We start from the raw sequence: 18,616 nt of genomic DNA, 5'->3' as shown, positions 1-18,616 counted from the left end.
TGGGCAACAAGAGCAAAACTCCATCTCAAAAAAAAATGAACAATGATATAATACATTAATTACCTACATTTTTCCACTAATATCCTGTTCTAGTCCAAGATCCACTCCAAGATTCCATATTGCATTTTGTTGTTTTATTAATCAGAGTTTTCCAGAGAGATGGAACCAATAGGATAGATGATAGATAGATAGATAGATAGATAGATAGATAGATAGATAGATAGATAGATAGAGTTTATTAGTCCGTTTTCATGCTGCTGCTAAAGACATACCCGAAACTGGGTAATTTACAAAAGAAAGAGGTTTATTGGACTTAGAGTTCCACATGGCTGGAGAGGCCTCACAATTCATGGTGGAAGGCAAGGAGGAGCAAGTCACATCTTAGCTGGATGACAGCTGGCAAAGAGAGAGCTTGTGCAGGGAAACTCCACCTTATAAAGCCATCAGATCTAGGGCTGGGTGCCATGGTTCATGCCTGTAATCCTAGCACTTTGGGAGGCCAAGGCAGGCAGATCATGAGGTCAGGAGTTTGAGACCAGCCTGGCCAACATAGTGAAAACCTGTCTCTACTAAAAATGCAAAAATTAGCCTAGCGTGGTGGTGGGTGCCTGTAATCCCAGCTACTCAGGAGGCTGAGGCAGGAGAATGGTTTGAAACTGGAAGGCGGAGGTTGCAGTGAGCTGAGATCATGCCACTGCACTCCAGCCTGGGCGAATAAGCAAAACTCCATCTCAAAGAAAAACAAAATCAGATCTTGTGATATATATTTACTATCATGAGAGCAGCACAAGAAAGACCTGTCCCCATGATTCAATTACCTCCCACTGCATCCCTCCCATGATACGTGGGAATTCAAATAAGATTTGGGTGAGGACAGCCAAATCATATCAGATAGATAGATTAGATTCTATCTGTTGATAGATGATAGATAGATAGATAGATAGATAGATAGATAGATAGATAGATAATAGATAGATAGATAGATAGATAGATAGATAGATAGATAGATAGATAGATAGATGATAGAGAGCTAGACAGAGACAGATAGATGAAAGGGGATTTATTAGGGGAATTGGCTCACATGGTTATGGAAGCTGAGAAGTCTTCCCCACTCAGTCCAGCAACTAACACAACAATCTCTGCTGGAAACACTCACAGACACACAGAAAGAAAAGATAAACACTGTAATACCTTTTAGTGTAAGTGACTTTAATCTTTAAGAAGTAAAAAATAGTTTTAAAGATATTTGGTAAAATGTAAATAGGTGCTGTAAATCATGTAAGTTAGATATAGGTTTGCTAAAAGTTTCAAGATTGTAAACTGCCTGCCTTAAGGCCTGGGGACATACGAAATTAACCACATGCCTAACTGTGCTGGAAAAAGTCAGACTTTATCTGTTCCTAGTACATAACTAAAACAACTTACCAGGGTTTTACATTAAGGTTAAAATTGCTGAGAGTTACCATTATAACATGTAAATGAGACTACTGAAAATAGATTTACATGCAAAGTGTGTAAGAAAAGTAAAATGTGTTTGTAGTAAACAACTATAAAAAGGCATGGAAATATAAATCTTGCCTAGGAATTAAAGATTGTTTTGAAGGCAATGTAAGGGTAAAATTTGGCTTTGTCTCCCTTGTATAAGATTTTCATGTGGCAGTGAAGAATAATGAAAGATTTTCATTTGCCTTCCAGATAGACTGCCAAGGAGAGGAAAGAGGGGAACAGAGACAAACTGTTGAAAAGCTAAGTCTTTCCTCTTAATAAGTAAAGGTTTTCACCTTGTTTTAAATTTTTGAGCCATCATTTTGGCAAAATAAATAATTTATGTTAATCTGGAATTGTATTTTATAATATCAAGTGTTTTAAACCTCTAACATTTAACAGGCTTCCCTAAATCAAACTTCAGATTCAAAATTGTCTTTCCTAACCTGCCGAGACCAGCTGGGTTGGGGAGACCGTAACCCAGTGGCGCTAGAGGAATTAAAGACACACACACAGAAATATAGCATGTGGAGTGGGAAATCAGGGGACTCACAGCCTTCAGAGCTGAGAACCCCGAACAGAGATTTACCCACATATTTATTGACAGCAAGCCATTGATAAGCATTATTTCTATACATTATAGATTAACTAAAAGTATTCCTTACAGGAAACAAAGGGGTGGGCTGAAACAAAGGGATGGGCTCTGGCTAGTTATCTGCAGCAGGAACATGTCCTTAAGGCACAGATCACTCATGTTATTGTTTGTGGCTTAGGAATGCCTTTAAGCGGTTTTCTGCCCTGGGTGGGCCAGGTGTTCCTTGCCCTCATTCCAGTAAACCCACAACCTTCAGCGTGGGTGTCATGGCCATCATGAACATATCACAGTGCTGCAGAGATTTTGTTTATGGTCAGTTTTAGGGCCAGTTTATGGCCAGATTTGGGGGCCTATCCCCAGCACTAACTGCTAGTTTTCAGATGCTACAGAGAGCCCCTGAGGCATCCAGAAGAGAGGTAAACAGGATTATTTGGGATGTTTAGGTACATGGGATTGCCAAAATGATGTTTAATCTTCTTCAGTTTATATTTTAGTGAATAATATTAACATATGTATGGAATTTCTAAAATTCTAATGTCTGAGTATATGCTATCAATCATAATTAAGGTTATTATGTTAAGTTATTGTAAACCACAGATATTACCAAATTTCTTTGTCAATTGTGTCTTGTCATTGTTGTTGTTGTTTGAGACAGTCTAGCTCTGTCACCCAGGCTGGAGTGCAGAGGCATGATCTTGGCTCAGTGCAACCTCCACCTCCCAGGTTCAATCAATTGTCATGCCTCAGCCTGCTGAGTAGCTGGGACGGCAGGTGTGTGCCACTATGCCTGGCTAATTTTTTTGTATTTTTAGTAGAGACAGGGTTTCAACATGTTGGCCAGATTGGTCTTGAACTCCTGACCTCAAGTGATCCACTCACTTTGGCTTCCCAAACTGCTGAGATTACAGGCATGAGCCACCGTGCCCAGCCATTGTGTTACTGACTGTAACTACCCTAGACATTTTGTCATTTACAGACAATCGTTGTCTTGTTTTAATCCTCTTCAAAAGATGGTTTATAATCAGCTGTAGGACTTTGACAGGTGCTGTCAAATATGTTTCTAATAACTTTGGAGATTATGACATTGGAATAAAGGAAAAATGTACAGGACCCATGAAGAGCTGAAATGTTCATAAATGTCAAGCAAACCAAGAGTTAACAGAATGGACTGAACTAACAGAAAACTGAAGTAATTTTTTTAACCTTTTTGCTTAAAACATTGCTGATCCTTGGCCAAGCACAGTGGCTCATACCTATAATCTCAGCACTTTGAGAGGCCAAGGCAGGTGGGTCACTTGAGGTCAGGAGTTTGAGACCAGCCTGGCCAAAATGGTGAAACACCACCTCTACTAAAAATACAAAAATTAGCCAGGGGTAATGGCAGGCACCTGTAGTCCCAGCTACTCGGGAGGCTGAGGCAGGAAAATTGCTTGAACCTGGGAGATGGAGGTTGCAGTGAGCCAAGATAATCCCCCTGCACTTCAGCCTGGGTGAGAGAGCGAGACTCTGTCTCAAAAAAAAAAGTTGCTGATCCTTGTTTTGTTTTTCAGAGTCAAGGAAACAAGCTATGTAAGCCTTTAATAATTAGGTAAGGTATACTCTTGTAAACAAAATTTGGAGCATGTTTGTTTCTTTCTGCCTGACTTCTCCAAAATCTGGAAACTATTTGTGAGTACTCTTAACTTATGGCATTATAGTTGTTTGCATCAGTGCAATAAGAATCCATTTCATTTTGCAAGAGGACACAATTGGAGAAATTAGTTGTTTTACTGGCTTTGACTGGAAGGGTATGCTTCCCTTGTAAGTCAAGCTTGACTTACAGAGCCAATAAAAGCCCCTTGGGAAAACTGGCCTCATACATTGTCTACACAGTCCCCATACAGGCTTCCTAAGCTGTGGTGAGTAGAGATTGTCACTTTCTCACAGGTCTAGGAACCCCATATTTTTGGGACTATTAGAAGAGAGGAATTCACCCAATTCATAGGTATTTGAGGGTACAAACCCATGGCTGGGCGTGGCTTTAAAAATGCTATCTGAGATTTCTTATGGAACAGAGTTCTATCAAAGCCAATTTAAAAAGTCTATTTAAAAATAATTGTTCCTGTTGCATATTTATCCAAATAATCAGGCCAAGTATAAAACTAAAGTTTGGCTGGGCGTGGTGACTCACGCCTGTAATCCCATCACTTTGGGAGGCCAAGGCAGGTGGATCACTTGAGGTGAGGAGTTTGAAACCAGCCTGGCCAACATGGTGAAACCCCGTCTCTACTAAAAATAAAAAAATTAGCCAGGCGTTATGGCATGCACCTGCAATCCCAGCTACTTGGGAGGCTGAGGCAGGAGAATTGCAGAGTGAGACTCTGTCTCAAAAAAAAACGAACAAAAAAAACTAAAATTTATTTTGCAAACAACTCAGTCCTATCATGATTTGTTTTTAACAAAAATGAGGACCAGAGAGAGACAAATTATATTTCAAAACTTATACACCTGTCATTAACTTCTAATCTCCTTGGTTGTTTTTAGTTCTTGCCTACATTTTAGACTAACACTGCCTATTCCTGTAAACCAACTAGCAATCTCTGGCTGCAGCTCAGAAAAAAGAAAAGAAAAAAAGAAATGGGTAATGTAAAAATCTAGATCAGTATTCTAGTTCTGAGCAATTATCCTGCAAATCCTGCCAGGTGATGGGAGTAAATAGAGTTCCCATAACCCAGAGGTTTCTTTGTTTTGGAAAACAGAACCAAAGGAGTTAACCAAAGCCAAACCCCATGCATCCAAATCTTAGCAGGCATAAATATAGCTACCAGTTATCTGGGCATGTTGGCAGCCTTGGGATTTTTGGCTGTCCTTACCCCCACCCCTTTGCTTTATTTTAATACATTCCCTCTAATAACCCAAATTGCTTCTTCTTTCCTAAAGGCTATCAAGCTCCAAATAGTGATGCAAATGAAACCACAAATGGATGCGCCTTTCTTCCAAGGACTCTTAGACTGACCTCAGTAGGAACCCTACCAGCTGTTCCCCACACAACCCCCCTCTCCAGTAGAAAGTAGCCAGAAGGATCATCTCCCCACCTCCCTAACAGTAGTTACGGTCTTCACTCCTGAGGAGGGGGAATGAGAGAGGAGAAAGGAAGAAACTAGTGAGGCAGGCAGTTAGGGTGGATTCTCAGTTAAATTCTTTCGAACAAAAGAACAGCCTGAAAAACGAAGCTGCACAGCCATTGCAGTACATTGAGCTCCATAGAGACAGCACCGGGGCAAGTGAGAGCCGGATGGGCACTGGGCGACTCTCTGCCTTGCTGAAGAAAAATAACTAAACATGGGCAAAGGAGATCCTAAGAAGCTGAGAGGCAAAATGTCATCATATGCATTTTTGTGTGCAAACTTGTCTGGAGAAGCATAAGAGAAGCACCTAGATGCTTCAGTCAACTTCTCAGAGTTTTCTAAGAAGTGCGCAGAGGTGGAAGACCATGTCTGCTAAAGAGAAGGGAAAATTTAAAGATATGGCAAAGGCGGACAATGCCCATTATGAAAGAGAAATGAAAACCTACATCCCTCCTAAAGGGGAGACAAAAAAGAAGTTCAATGATCCCAATGCACCCAAGAGGCCTCCTTTGACCTTCTTCCTGTTCTGCTCTGAGTATCACCCAAAAATCAAAGGAGAACATCCTGGCCTGTCCATTGGTGATGTTACGATGAAACTGGGAGAGATATGGAATGACACTGCTGAAGATGGCAAGCAGCCTTATGAAAAGAAGGCTGCAAAGCTGAAGGAAAAATATGAAAAGGATATTGCTGCATATCAAGCTAAAGGAAAGCCTGATGCAGCAAAAAAGGGAGTTGTCAAGGCTGAAAAAGGCAAGAAAAAGAAGGAAGAGGAAGAAGATGTGGAAGACGAAGAGGATGATGAGGAGGAGGAAGATGAAGAAGATAAATATGAAGAACAAGATGATGATGATGAATAAGTTGGTTCTAGCGCAGTTTCTTTTCTTGTCTATAAAGCATTTAACCCCCCTGTACACAACTCACTCCTTTTAAAGAAAAAAATTGAAATGTAAGGCTTTGTAAGATTTGTTTTTAAACTGTATAGTGTCTTTTTTTGTATGGTTAACACACTACCAAATGTGTCTTTAGATAGCCCTGTCCTGGTGGTATTTTCAATAGCCACTAACCTTGCCTGGTACAGTATGGGGGTTGTAAATTGGCATGGAAATTTAAAGCAGGTTCTTGGCGCACAGCACAAATTAGTTATATAGGGGGATGGTAGATTTTTCATCTTCAGTTGTCTCTGATGCAGCTTATACAAAATAATTGTTCTGTTAACAGAATATCACTCTGTAATCGCAAAAAAAAGTTGCAGCTGTTTTGTTGACATTCTGAATGCTTCTAAGTAAATACATTTTTTAATATAAAAATAGAAAAGAAAAATCAAGCTGCAGTCACAGATAAGAGAACTTGCATGGGGGCTTGCCTAAGACATGCCCACAGACGCACAGATAAGAAAGCCTACACAGGTAACTTGCCTAGACATACGTGCAATGGAAAATTCCATCCCCTGACACAGGCACAGTAAGGGAAACAAAGCAATATAGAGTAACTCAAGTTAAAGGCCAGCATGCACATTAGGAGCATGGAGTGGAGCCAGTAGAAATTTGCACCTTATGCAAATGAGATGTCCAGCCCTCATCAGTTTCCTATAGAAGCCTTTGCATTCAACTGTAAAAATGGCAACCCTCTTTTGGGCTCCCTCTCCACAGCAGACAGCTTTCTTCTTTTGCTTATTAAACTTTCATTCCAATCTCACCCTTGGTGTACACACGTCTTAATTCTCATGGTCATGAGACAAAAAACCCCAGATGATACCTCAAACAATGAGAGACTGCTACATTATGGTGCATTGGTGAGACTATAACACTAGCTTGGGGAAAACAATAATGTATAAATATCAGATGCTGATTCAGTGCTTATGCAGCCTTCTCAAGACTGTTGCCCCAGCCCTATTGTCATCTAGCTGGCACTGTAACTGAGTCTACAAAAAGCCATTCTACCATTCTGTCAAGCCAGATGCTTCAGGATGATGGGAAACATGGTAAGGTCAGTGAATTTCATGAGCATGGGCTCATTGCTGCACTTTTCTGGCTGTGAAGTGTGTTCCCTCATCAGAAACAGGCTGGATATGGTGGGTCATGCCTGTAATCCCAATACTTTAGAAGGCTGAGGCAGGAGGATTGTTTGGGGCCAAGAGTTCAAGGCTGTAGTAAGCCATGATCATGCCATGGCACTCCAGCTGGGCAACAGAGTGAGACCCTGTCTCAAAAAAAAGAAGAAGCAATGCTATGTGGAATATTATGATTGATGATGGATAATGCATTCCATAAGTCCAAATTCATATCCAGAGTGTCTGGTCCAGTAAGGACAGAATGCTGCCCCTTCCATGATGGGAGAGGACCAATGTAATCAAGTGCCATCAGGTAACTGGCTGGTCACCCTGGGGAATGGTGCCATTGCAGGGACTCAGTGTTGGTCTCTGCTGCTGGCAGATTGGACACTCAGAGGTGGCAGTAGCCAGATCAACTCTGGTGAGTGACAGTTCAAGCTGCTGAACCCATGCATAACCTCCATCACTGCCACCATGACCACTTTGTTCATGAGCCCATTGGGCGGTGACAGGGATGGCTGGGGAAAGAGGTCGACTGATATCCACAGAATGGGCCATCCTGTCCTCTTGAATATTAAAACTCCTCCTTGCTGAAGTCACCCTTTAGTGAGCATTCACATGGGGCACAAATATCTTCACACCTTTCCCCACTCAGAGAGGTCCGTCCACATAACTCTTCCTCAAATTTCTTTGGCACTGATATTCCAACCATGTTTCTTCCAAGTTCCTGACCATCTGCCAAACCATTGGCTCCAGCTCATGAATTGGTTTACAGTCACACATCTGACCATTTCTCCTTTCAAAGCAAAATGCACAACCAGGCCCACTGCCCAAAGTCTTGTACACTGAGAGGATTTCCCTTCACCACTGTCCTTCAGGGTGTCCCAGAGAGGGGTTGTAGTGCTGCAGCATCCACTTGTGGTTGATGCCTGCATATTGGGCTAAACTCTCTGTAAACCTGGTCCAACTTTTCCCTTCTTTTGTCAGCTGATTATAGGAAACTCCCCATGGCCATAGGTGCAGGCTGAGAGAGACAAGGAAGGGTAGCAGGAGTGGAGACCATGGGAATTTGGGCCACTTCCTCATGCAACTTACTTGCACATTTAGGACCTGCTTGAGGCCCATCATGTATCTACCACTTCCATTTGATGATGGAGTGCTGCTGTGTATGCCCAACTTTACAGCTTGGTGGGTCAGATAATGCCCACCAAGTCACATGATAACTTGGTAGCCCATGGTCAAGCATCCAGCTACTACAAAGTCCAGCCGCAGGCCAAGAGCTGTCTCTCAAAAGGAGAGTAGTTATGTGCAAATGTTGGCAAGGCCTTGCTCCAAAATCCTAAGGGCCTGTGCTGCGATTCACCTATAGAGGTTGGCCAAAGGCTCCAAACAGCATCCTTCTTGCCACTGACACAAGAACCATTGGATCTGTTGAATCATACGGCCAAAGTGGTAGAACTGCTTGCACAGAGAAGTGTCACTTTCTCCTTATCTCTTTTCCCCTCCATGGACCTTCTTCTCCACTGTCCTCACATACCCACCTGTTGCAGAGTCTTCTCCTATTCTGGGTCCCATTCAAAACCAGCAGCTTTTTAAGTCACTCAATAGATGGGCCAGAGTAACATACCCAAGTGAGAAATATGTTGCCTCTAAAATCTGGTACCAGATTGACTATGTAGATATACTATAATATATAATACATATGTATTAGTCTGTTCTTGCAATGCTATAAAGAAATACCTGAGTCTGGATAACTTATAAGAAAGGAAGTTCAACTGGCTCATGGTTCCACAGGCTGTACAGGAAGCATGGTAGCATCTGCTTCCAGGGAGGCCTTAGGAAACTTTTATTCATGGCAAAAGGCAAAGCAGCTTTCACTCATGGTGGAGGGCAAAGCGGGAATGGGCCTCTTAACATGACAGGAGCAGGACCAAGAGATGGTGGGGGGAGATGCCACATACTTTCACTATTTATTTATTTATTTTTTATTTATTTATTTATTTATTTATTCATTTATTTATTGAGACAAGGTCTCACTGTGTTGTCCAGGCTGGAGTGCAGTGGCACAATCTTGGCTCACTGCAACCTCCACCTCCTGGGCTCAAGTGATCCTCCTGCCTCAGCCTCCTGAGTAGCTGAGACCACAGGTGCACACCACCACGCCCAGCTAATTTTTTGTATTTTTGGTAGAGATGGAGTTTTACCCTGTTGCTCAGGCTAGTCTCAAACTACTGAGCTCAAGCAATTCACCTGTCTTGGCCTCCCAAAATTCTGGGACTACAGGCATGAGCCACCACACCTAGCCCACACACTTTTAAATAACCAGATATCAGGCTGGGTGCAGTGGCTCACACCTGTAATACCAGTACTTTGGGAGGCCGACGTGGGCAGATCACAAGGTCAGGAGTTTGAGACCAGCTTGACCAACGTGGAGAAACCCCATTCCCTACTAAATATACAAAAATTGGCCAGGCATGGTGGCAGGCACCTGTAATCCCAGCTACTCAAGAGGCTGAGGCAGGAGAATCGCTTGAACCTGGGAGGCGGAGGTTGCAGTGAGGTGAGATCACACTATTGCACTCCAGCCTGGGTGACAGAGTGAGACTCTGTCTCACAAAAAAAACAAAAACAGGCCAGGCAGGTGGCTCACGCCTGTAATCCCAGCACTTCGGGAGGCCGAGGTGGGTGGATGACGAGGTCAGAGTTCAAGACCAGCCTGGCTAACATGGTGAAACCCCGTCCCTACTAAAAATAGAAAAATTAGCTGGGCGTGGTGGCATGCACCTGTAATCCCAGCTACTTGAGAGGCTGAGGCAGGAGAATTGCTTGAACCCGGGAGGTAGATGTTGCAGTGAGCCAAGATCACGCCACTGCACTCCAGCCTGGGTGACAGAGCAAGACTCCATCTCAAAACAAAAACAAAATCAAAAAAACAACTAGATATCGTGAGAATTCACTATCACCATGACAGCACCAAGGGGGATGGTGTTAAACCATGAGTAACCACCCCCATGATTCCCTCACCTCCCACCAGGCCCCACCTCCAACACTGGGGATTACACTTGACTATGAGATTTGGATGGTGATATGATTTGGCTCTGTGTCCCCACCCAAATCTCATCTTGAATTGTACTCCCATAATTCCCACATGTTGTAGGAGGGACCCTGCGGGAGATAATTTGAATCATGGGGGCAGGTTCCACCATACTGTTCTCATGGTAGTGAATAAGTCTCACAAGATCTGATGGGTTTATCAGGAGTTTCTCCTTTTGCATCTTCCTCATTCTCTCTTGCCATCACCGTGTAAGAAGTGCCAAAAGGCAAAAGCTCTCTGCCGTGATTGTGAGACCTTCCCCAGCCACTTGGAACTGTAAGTCCAATTAAACCTCCTTATTTTGTAAATTACCCACTCTCAGGTATATCTTTATCAGCAGCATGAAAATGGACTAATACAGTAAATTGGTACCAGTAGAGTGGGGCATTGCTGAAGATACCCCAAAATGTGGAAGCGACTTTGGAACTGGGTAACAGGCAGAGGTTGGAACAGTTTGGAGGGCTAAGAAGAAGACAGGAAAATGTGGGAAAGTTTGAAACTTCCTAGAGACATGTTGAATAGCTTTGGCCAAAATGCTGATAGTGATACGGACAATAAAATCCAGGCTGAAGTGGTCTCAGATAGAGATGAAGAACTTGTTGGGAACTGGAACAAAGGTGATTCTTTTTATGTTTTAGAAAAGAGACTGGCGGCATTTTGCCCCTGCCCTAGAGATTTGTGGAAATTTGAACATGAGAGAGATGATTTAGGGTATCTGGTGGGAGAAATTTCTAAGCAGCAAAGCATTCAATAGGTGACTTGGGTGCTGGTAAAGGCATTCAGTTTTATAAGGGAAACAGAGCATAAAAGTTTGGAAAATTTGCAGCCTGACTATGTGATAGAAAAGAAAAACCCATTTTCAGGGGAGAAATTCAAGCCAGCTACAGAAATTTGCATAAGTAGCAAGGAGCCTAATGTTAATCTCCAAGAGCATGGGAAAAATGTCTCCAGGCCATGTCAGAGACTTTCATGGCAGCCTCTCCCATCACAGGCGGGAGGCCCCGGAGGGAAAAAGTGGTTTTGTAGGCGGGCCCAGGGTCCCTGTGCTGTGTGCAGCCTAGGGACTTGGTGCCCTGTGTCCCAGCTTCTCCAGCTATGGCTGAAAGGGGGCCAATGTACAGCTTAGACTACAGCTTCAGAGGGTGGAAGCCCCAAGCCTCAGCAGCTTCCAAGTGGTTTTGAGCCTGCAGATGCACAGAAGTCAAGAATTGAGGTTTGGGAACCTCCATCTAGACTTCAGAAGATGTATGGAAATGCCTGGATGCCCAGGCAAAAGTTTTCTGCAGGGGCGGGGTCCTCATGGAGAACCTCTGCTAGTGCAGTGCAGAAGGGAAATTTGGGGTCAGAGCCCCCACACAGAGTCCCTACTGGGGCGCTGCCTAGTGGAGCTGTGAGAAGAGGGACACTGTCCTCCAGACCACAGAATGGTAGATCCACTGACAGCTTGCACCGTGTGCCTGGAAAAGCCACAGACACTCCATGCCAACCCATGAAAGGAGCCAGGAGGGAGGCTGTTCACTGCAAAGCTACAGGGGTGGAGCTGCCCAAGACCATAGGAACCAACCTCTTGCATCAGTGTGACCTGGATGTGAGATCTGGAGTCAAAGGAAATCATTTTGGAGCTTTAAAATTTGACTGCCCCACTGGATTTCGGACTTGCATGAGCCCTGCAACCACTTTGTTTTGGCCAGTTTCTCCCATTTGAAACAGCTGTATTTACCCAATACCTGCACCCCCATTGCATCTAGGAAGTAACTAGCTTGCTTTTGATTTTACAGGCTCATAGGTGCAAGGGACTTGCCTTGTCTCAGATGAGACTTTGGACTGTGGACTTTTGGGTTAATGCTGAAATGAGTTAAGACTTTGGGGGACTGTTGGGAAGGCATGATTGGTTTTGAAATGTGAGGACATGAGATTTGGAGGGGCCAGGGACAGAATGAGATGGTTTGGCTCTGTGTCCCCACCCAAATCTCATTTTGAATTGTACTCCCATAATTCCAATGTTTTGTGGAAGGGACCTGGTGGGAGATAATTTGAATCATGTGGGTGGCTTCCCCCATACTGTTCTCATGGTAGTGAATAAGTCTCATGAGATCTGATGGTTTTAACAGGGGTTTCTGCTTTTGCATCTTCCTCATTCTCTCTTGTCGCTGTCATGTAAAGAAGTGCCTTTCTCCTCCCACCATGATTGTGAGACCTTCCCCAGCCACGTGAAACTGTAAGTCCAATTAGACCTCCTTCTTTTGCAAATTGCCCAGTCTGTGGTATGTCTCATCAGCAGCGTGAAAACGGACTAATACTAGTAGGGACACAGATCCAAACCATATCAATATACATATGCATATACAAAAAAAAAGAGAGAGAGAGAAATGTGTATATGTGCATTAGTCAGAGTTCTCCACAGAAAAAGAACCAGTAGAATGTGTATATAGAGGGAAATATATTTATTTTAAGGAATTGGCTCATGCGATTATGGAGACTGGCAAGTCTAAAATCTGAGAGTAGACTGGCAGACTAAGACCCAGGGCCCGATGCTGCAGTTCACATCCAAGGGCATCTGTTGCAGAATTCCCTCCTGCTCGTGGGCCATTTTTCTCTGTTCAGGCCTTCAACTGATAGGGGAGGCCCACTCGCATGATGGAGGCCAATCTGCTTTACTCAAGTCCACTAATTTAAAGTTTTTTTTTTTGAGATGGAGTCTCACTCTGTCGCCCATGCTGTAGTGCAGTGGCATGATCTTCGCTAACTGCAATCTCCACCTCTTGGGTTCAAGCGACTCTCCTGCCTCAGCCTCCTGGGTAGCTGGGACTACAGGCAGGCGCCACCACGCCTAGCTAATTTTTGTATTTTTCAGAAGAGATGGGTTTTCACCATGTTGACCAGGCTGGTCTCAAACTCCTGACTTTAGGTGATCTGCCCAGTGGCATGAGCCACCACACCTGTCTTAATTTAAATGTTAATCTCACCCAAAAACACCCTCATAGAAACATCCAGAATAATGTATGACCACGTATCTCTGGCCCAGCCAAGTTAACACAGGAAGATAACCATCACAATAGGCACATGAGTACACAGAAACACAGTCCCTAGCTCTGTCTGTGGAGAGGGACTAGAATCCATGACACCCCAACAACAATGAGTACATTCTGAACCCAGATTTTACTTTCAAATACTATTCCCTAATAAAAGAAATAAGGACTCCATAGAATTTCTCCTCCACTTTCTCGAAGAAACGGCTGATTCCAGGATTGGAACAGGGAAAATACAGATGAAATTAGAAGATGTTGTAGCATCCAAAAGTAAAGAATAACTTGGCCACAAGCGGTGGCTCATGCCTGTAATCCCAGCAATTTGGGAGGCCAAGGCATGCGGATCATCTGAGGTCAAGAGTTCGAGATCAGCCTGGCCAACATGGTGAAACCTCATCTCTACTAAAAATGCAAAATAAATAAATAAATAAATAAGCTGGGTGTGGTGGTGCATACCTGTAGTCCCAGCTACTCAGGGAGGGTGCGGCAGGAGAATCGTTTGAACCCAGGAGGCAGAGGTTGCAGTGAGCCAGGATCATGCCACTGCACTGCAACCTGGGTGACAAAGGGATACTCCATCTCAAAAAAAAGAAAAAAGAAATTTGAGGTCAGGGAAATTCAGTAACCTGCCCAAGACTGTATAATTCTAAATCATAGTGGCAAAACTTGAACTCATGCCTGCCTGACATCTGAACCACGTGGCTATGTACTTTACAGAACATCTGTCTTGCCCCCGTGGTCCATCCCTGCAAGCCTGGTTCTTTTTTTTTTTTTTTTTTTTTTGAGATGAAATCTCACCCTGTCACCCAGGCTGGAGTGCAGTGGCACAATCTCAGCTCACTACAAGCTCTGCCTCCCGTGTTCATGCCATTCTCCTGCCACAGCCTCCCAAGTAGCTGGGACTACAGGCGCCCGCCACCATGCCCAGCTAATTTTTTTGTATTTTTAGTAGAGACGGAGTTTCACCGTGTTAGCCAGGTTAGTCTCTATCTCCTGACCTCGTGATCTGCCCACCTTGGCCTCCCAAAGTGCTGGGATTACAAGCATGAGCCTTTGCGCCCGGCCGCAAGCCTGGTTCTTAATGAGTTGTTGACCAGATCTTGTATGCTCAGCATTTCCCATGCTGGGTGGATATAAATAGCCACTCAATGCTCTAACAAGTCAAAGTCTTGGTTCCTCAGGACTTCTCAGCGTTTTAGCATGCACTGTGACTCTCTTCAGAGAGTGTGCAGGATACAGATTATCTGGACTTACATAAGCATGAAACCGTCTTTTTCTTGCAACATTTGCTAACGTCCCGGGTATTATTTCCTCCAGCCATACCTTGGCTAATATCACCCTTGGGTATTTAGGGACAATGTGATCCAAGGGGGTCTTTCCTTGGGTGTAAGGGGTAATTACATTTTCTTGGGAGGCTTTCAGCCTGGAAACCATCCACAGGCCGAAGGGGTGAGTCTAGCAGTGGTGTTTTCAGGCCCTGGAAGAGCTGGCAGGAGAGTAGATAAGGGCATCAGGGTCCGCCTGGCTCACTGCATCTCAAACTCAGCCGGCAGCTGCTTCCTCTGCATCCTGAGGCTAGCTCTAACAGCAGATAATGCTCCCTCCCCCCTTTACATGGTGGGGGAGTTTGGCCTCCGCTGCATTTCCTCTGTCTCAAGAGGCTAAATGTGGTTTCACTGTTGTCTGCCATTGGAAAATTTTGCCTTCCATGCTTTATGGGGCCTGGTGCGGGTGCGGTGGCTCACGCCTGTAATCCCAGCATTTTCAGAGGCCGAGGCAGGCAGACCACTTGAAGCCAGGAGTTCGAGACCAGCCTGGCCAACCTGGTGAAACCCTGTCTCTATTAAAAATACAAAAAGTAGCCAGGCATGGTGGCGGATGCCTGTACTCTACTTGGGAGGCTGAGGCAGGAGAATCGCTTGAATTTGGGAGGTGGAGGTTGCAGTGAGCCGAGATCATGCCATTGCACTCCAGCCTGGGCGACAGAGTGAGACTGTGTCTCACACACACACAAAAAAAGGCTTTATGGGAAATATGCGAAAGGCCCCAGAGACAAGGAGACAAGTAGGCTCTGTCTCAACACCTCTTTTTAGGTAATCTCAGCTGCCAAGGCTACTACCTTGCACAACTCCAGGAGGCACTGTTGACTTAGAGTACATGGAGCACAGTGAATGGTGCCCATTGGGATCCCTGCTAGTCCTGCAACATCCTCTGGAATTGTGCAGTGTGGTGGCCTTCACGGTGTTCTTTTTCATTTCCTGTGCCAAAAATCAAGGTGTCATTCTGCTAAAAATAGGAAAAAATAATAAATTTCAAGTAATGTTTTGCCTCAAAGTGTTTTCCAAAATGTCTTAATGAGTCTTTACTTAAAAAAAAAACGGAGGGGAGGAATGGGCGCCATGGCTCATGCCTGTAATCCTTTGGTAGGCCGAGGCAGGCGGATTGCCTGAGGTCGGTAGTTGGAGACCAGCCTGGCCATCATGGTGAAACGCTGTCTCTACTAAAAATACAAAAGTTAGCTGGGCGTGGTGGCAGGCACCTGTAATCCTGGCTACTTGAGAGGCTGAGGCAGGAGAATTGTTTGAACCTGACAGGCAAAGGTTGAGTGAGCCAAGATCACGCCACTACACACCAGCCTGGGTGACAAGAGCAAAACTCCGCCTCAAAAAAAAAAAAAAAAAAAAAAAGTCCGGGCACGGTGGCTTATGCCTGTATTCCCACCACTCGGGAGGCCAAGGTGGGCAGATCACCTGGGGTCGGGAGTTCAAGACCAGCTTGACCAACACGGAGAAATACTGTCTCTACTAAAAAATACAAATATTAGCCAGGCATGGTGGTACACGCTTCTATTCCCAGCCACTCAGGAGGCTGAGCAGGAGAATCGCTTGAACCCAGGAGGTGGAGGTTGTAGTGAGCTGAGATTGTACCATGGCACTCCAGCCTAGGCAATAGAGCGAGACTCTGTTTCAAAAAAAAAAAAAGAATCACTTGACCCTGAACTTCAATTTCTAATTCCTAAAGTAAGAATAATCACACATATTTCAGCAAGTCATTGGGAAACTGAATGAGGAAATGCATGGAATGCTCTTTGGAAGCTATGAAGCACGATATAGTTATAGTAACCATGGTAACAACAACGCATTAGTGAGATGTAAAGTTGCGCACAAAGCACCAGTAACAAATTCTCAATCTCTGAGGAATTCTGTATACTTGGCGGCAGTTCCTATGGATTGACAACCATTCATCCTACAAATATATTTCACAGCCGACTCTATGCCAGGCTCCAAGCTTAGGTTGGGGATATCTATTAAGAACTGTGGAAAGCATAAGATTTTACCCTACATGGTAGCTAACTTGAGTGCTAACAGAACACACAAGATTCCTGGGTCAGAGACAAAAGATTTTATTCCTCACAGCATGAGAAGCAGCATAAGTATCGACATATTTGCATTAGTTCCTCTTACCCCCAAGTCCCACAGGAGTAGGGTTGCCAGATTTAGAAAACAAAAATATAGAGCACCCAGTTGGATTTGAATTTTAGATTAACAATGAATACATTTTTAGTATGTCCCAAATATTGCATGGGACGTGCATATACTAAAAAAGTATTCCTAAAAAAAGTATTCTTTATTTATCTGAAATTCAAATTGAAGGGGATGTCTTGTAGTTTAACTGGCAACTCGACATGGGTGACACAGATGAGTTCAGCTGTATGAGTTCACCCACAGTGAGTTGCATTACAAGAGACTGACACTGATTTGAAGAACCTAAGTATTTTATAATCTTTTATAAGGGCAGTAAGCATGCTTGACCTTTAATTCAGAGAGCCACAGGCTGTGCCTGCCAAGGCTGTTTGCGTGAAAAGGTAGTCCAGAACAAAAGGCAGTCAGTGGCTCTGCTTGTAAGACTTGAAAAACCATTGGAGAATTGGCTCCCAATGCACCCCAGTGAACAGGTGCAGGGAAAGGGAGATGGCTGTGGCTTCAGTATCTTGAGATAAATGCTTGTCAGTGGCACTAGTTTCCATCATATCCCTCCCCTAATTCCCACCCCCACTCCAGTTTCAGTCTGATTTCTTTGCAGGGAGAGACAAAGTTGTATGGTCACAGAGGAGTAAGTCTGTCAAAAATAAGAGAGAGACAAGAATACATACCCTCCCATTTCCATTCATTCGGCAAATGTCTGGTGCCTACCATGGTCCAAGCACTGTGCTAGGCACTGGGGCTGCAACAGCAGAGGATACCCAGCCAGTCCTTGCACACGTGGCACTTCAGTCTGATGGATTTGTGAAGGGACCTGGAAGAAAAATGACAGCTCCACGGCCGGGCACAGTGGCTCACTCCTGTAATCCCAGCACTTTGGGAGGCCAAGGCAGGAGGATTACAAGGTCAGGAGTTCGAGACCAGCCTGGTCAACATAGTGAAACCCGTCTCTACTAAAAATACAAAAATTAGCCAGGTGTGGTAGCATGCACCTGTAGTCCCAGCTACTTGGGAGGCTAAGGCAGGAGAATCGCTTGAACCCGGGAGGCGGAGGTTGCAGTGAGCCGAGACCACGCCATTGCACTCCAGCCTCGGTGACAGAGTAAGACTCTGTCCCCCCAGCCAAAAAAAAAAAAAGAAAAGAAAAATGACAGCTCCTTTTTGTAAAGAAACAGTTCCAGTTGGGAAGCCCCTGCTCACTTATCTGCTGTGGAGGCTTCAGCTGCAGCCTGAATCTTCCTGTGACTCTTCAGTATGCCTCCTGTGTCTCCGCTTCCCCGACTTTGTTCCAACTGTAGCTGCTGCCTAGCAAGGTCTCCCTTCTGCCCCACTCTCCTCCTGCTGATATCCTGCTTTTCCTTGGAAAATTTTAGCTCAAATCTTGCCCCCGTCCAAGAACCCTTCTTAGAATGACACTTCCTGTCTTTGTATTCCCACTATAGATTTCAACCTTACATTGAACACGGATAACAACCTGCTTTGGATCAGAAGCCCCGGGAGAGCCGGGTGCGGTGGCTTATGTCTGTAATCCCAGCACTTAGGCAGGAGGATCATTTGAGACCAGGAGACCCTGTCTCTAAAATAATAATAACAATTATTATTATTATTTTTTAAAGAAGAAGTAGAGGGAGAGACCCAGAGCCTGAAAGCTGGGGTCACACCCCCTGGGTTTCAGGTCAGGCTCTGCCACTATAAAGCTGAACAAACCCTGGGAAAATCACTCTACCTCTCTGGGTTCCGGCTCTGCCATCTGTCTAGTAGGACCATAGTG

The 18,616-nt window shown here is 44.5% G+C and overlaps 1 pseudogene; it reads left to right on the top strand.

Moving 5' to 3' along the window:
- Nucleotides 1–5,305: 5,305 nt before the first annotated feature.
- Nucleotides 5,306–6,306, top strand: LOC116474271 (high mobility group protein B1-like; annotated as a pseudogene).
- The last annotated feature ends 12,310 nt before the right edge of the window (nucleotides 6,307–18,616 follow it).

This window comes from Hylobates moloch, unplaced genomic scaffold, assembly GCF_009828535.3.
Source record: "Hylobates moloch isolate HMO894 unplaced genomic scaffold, HMol_V3 SCAFFOLD_10, whole genome shotgun sequence".
Classification (NCBI taxonomy): Eukaryota; Metazoa; Chordata; class Mammalia; order Primates; family Hylobatidae; genus Hylobates; species Hylobates moloch.
This window is presented reverse-complemented; position numbering and strand designations above follow the sequence as displayed.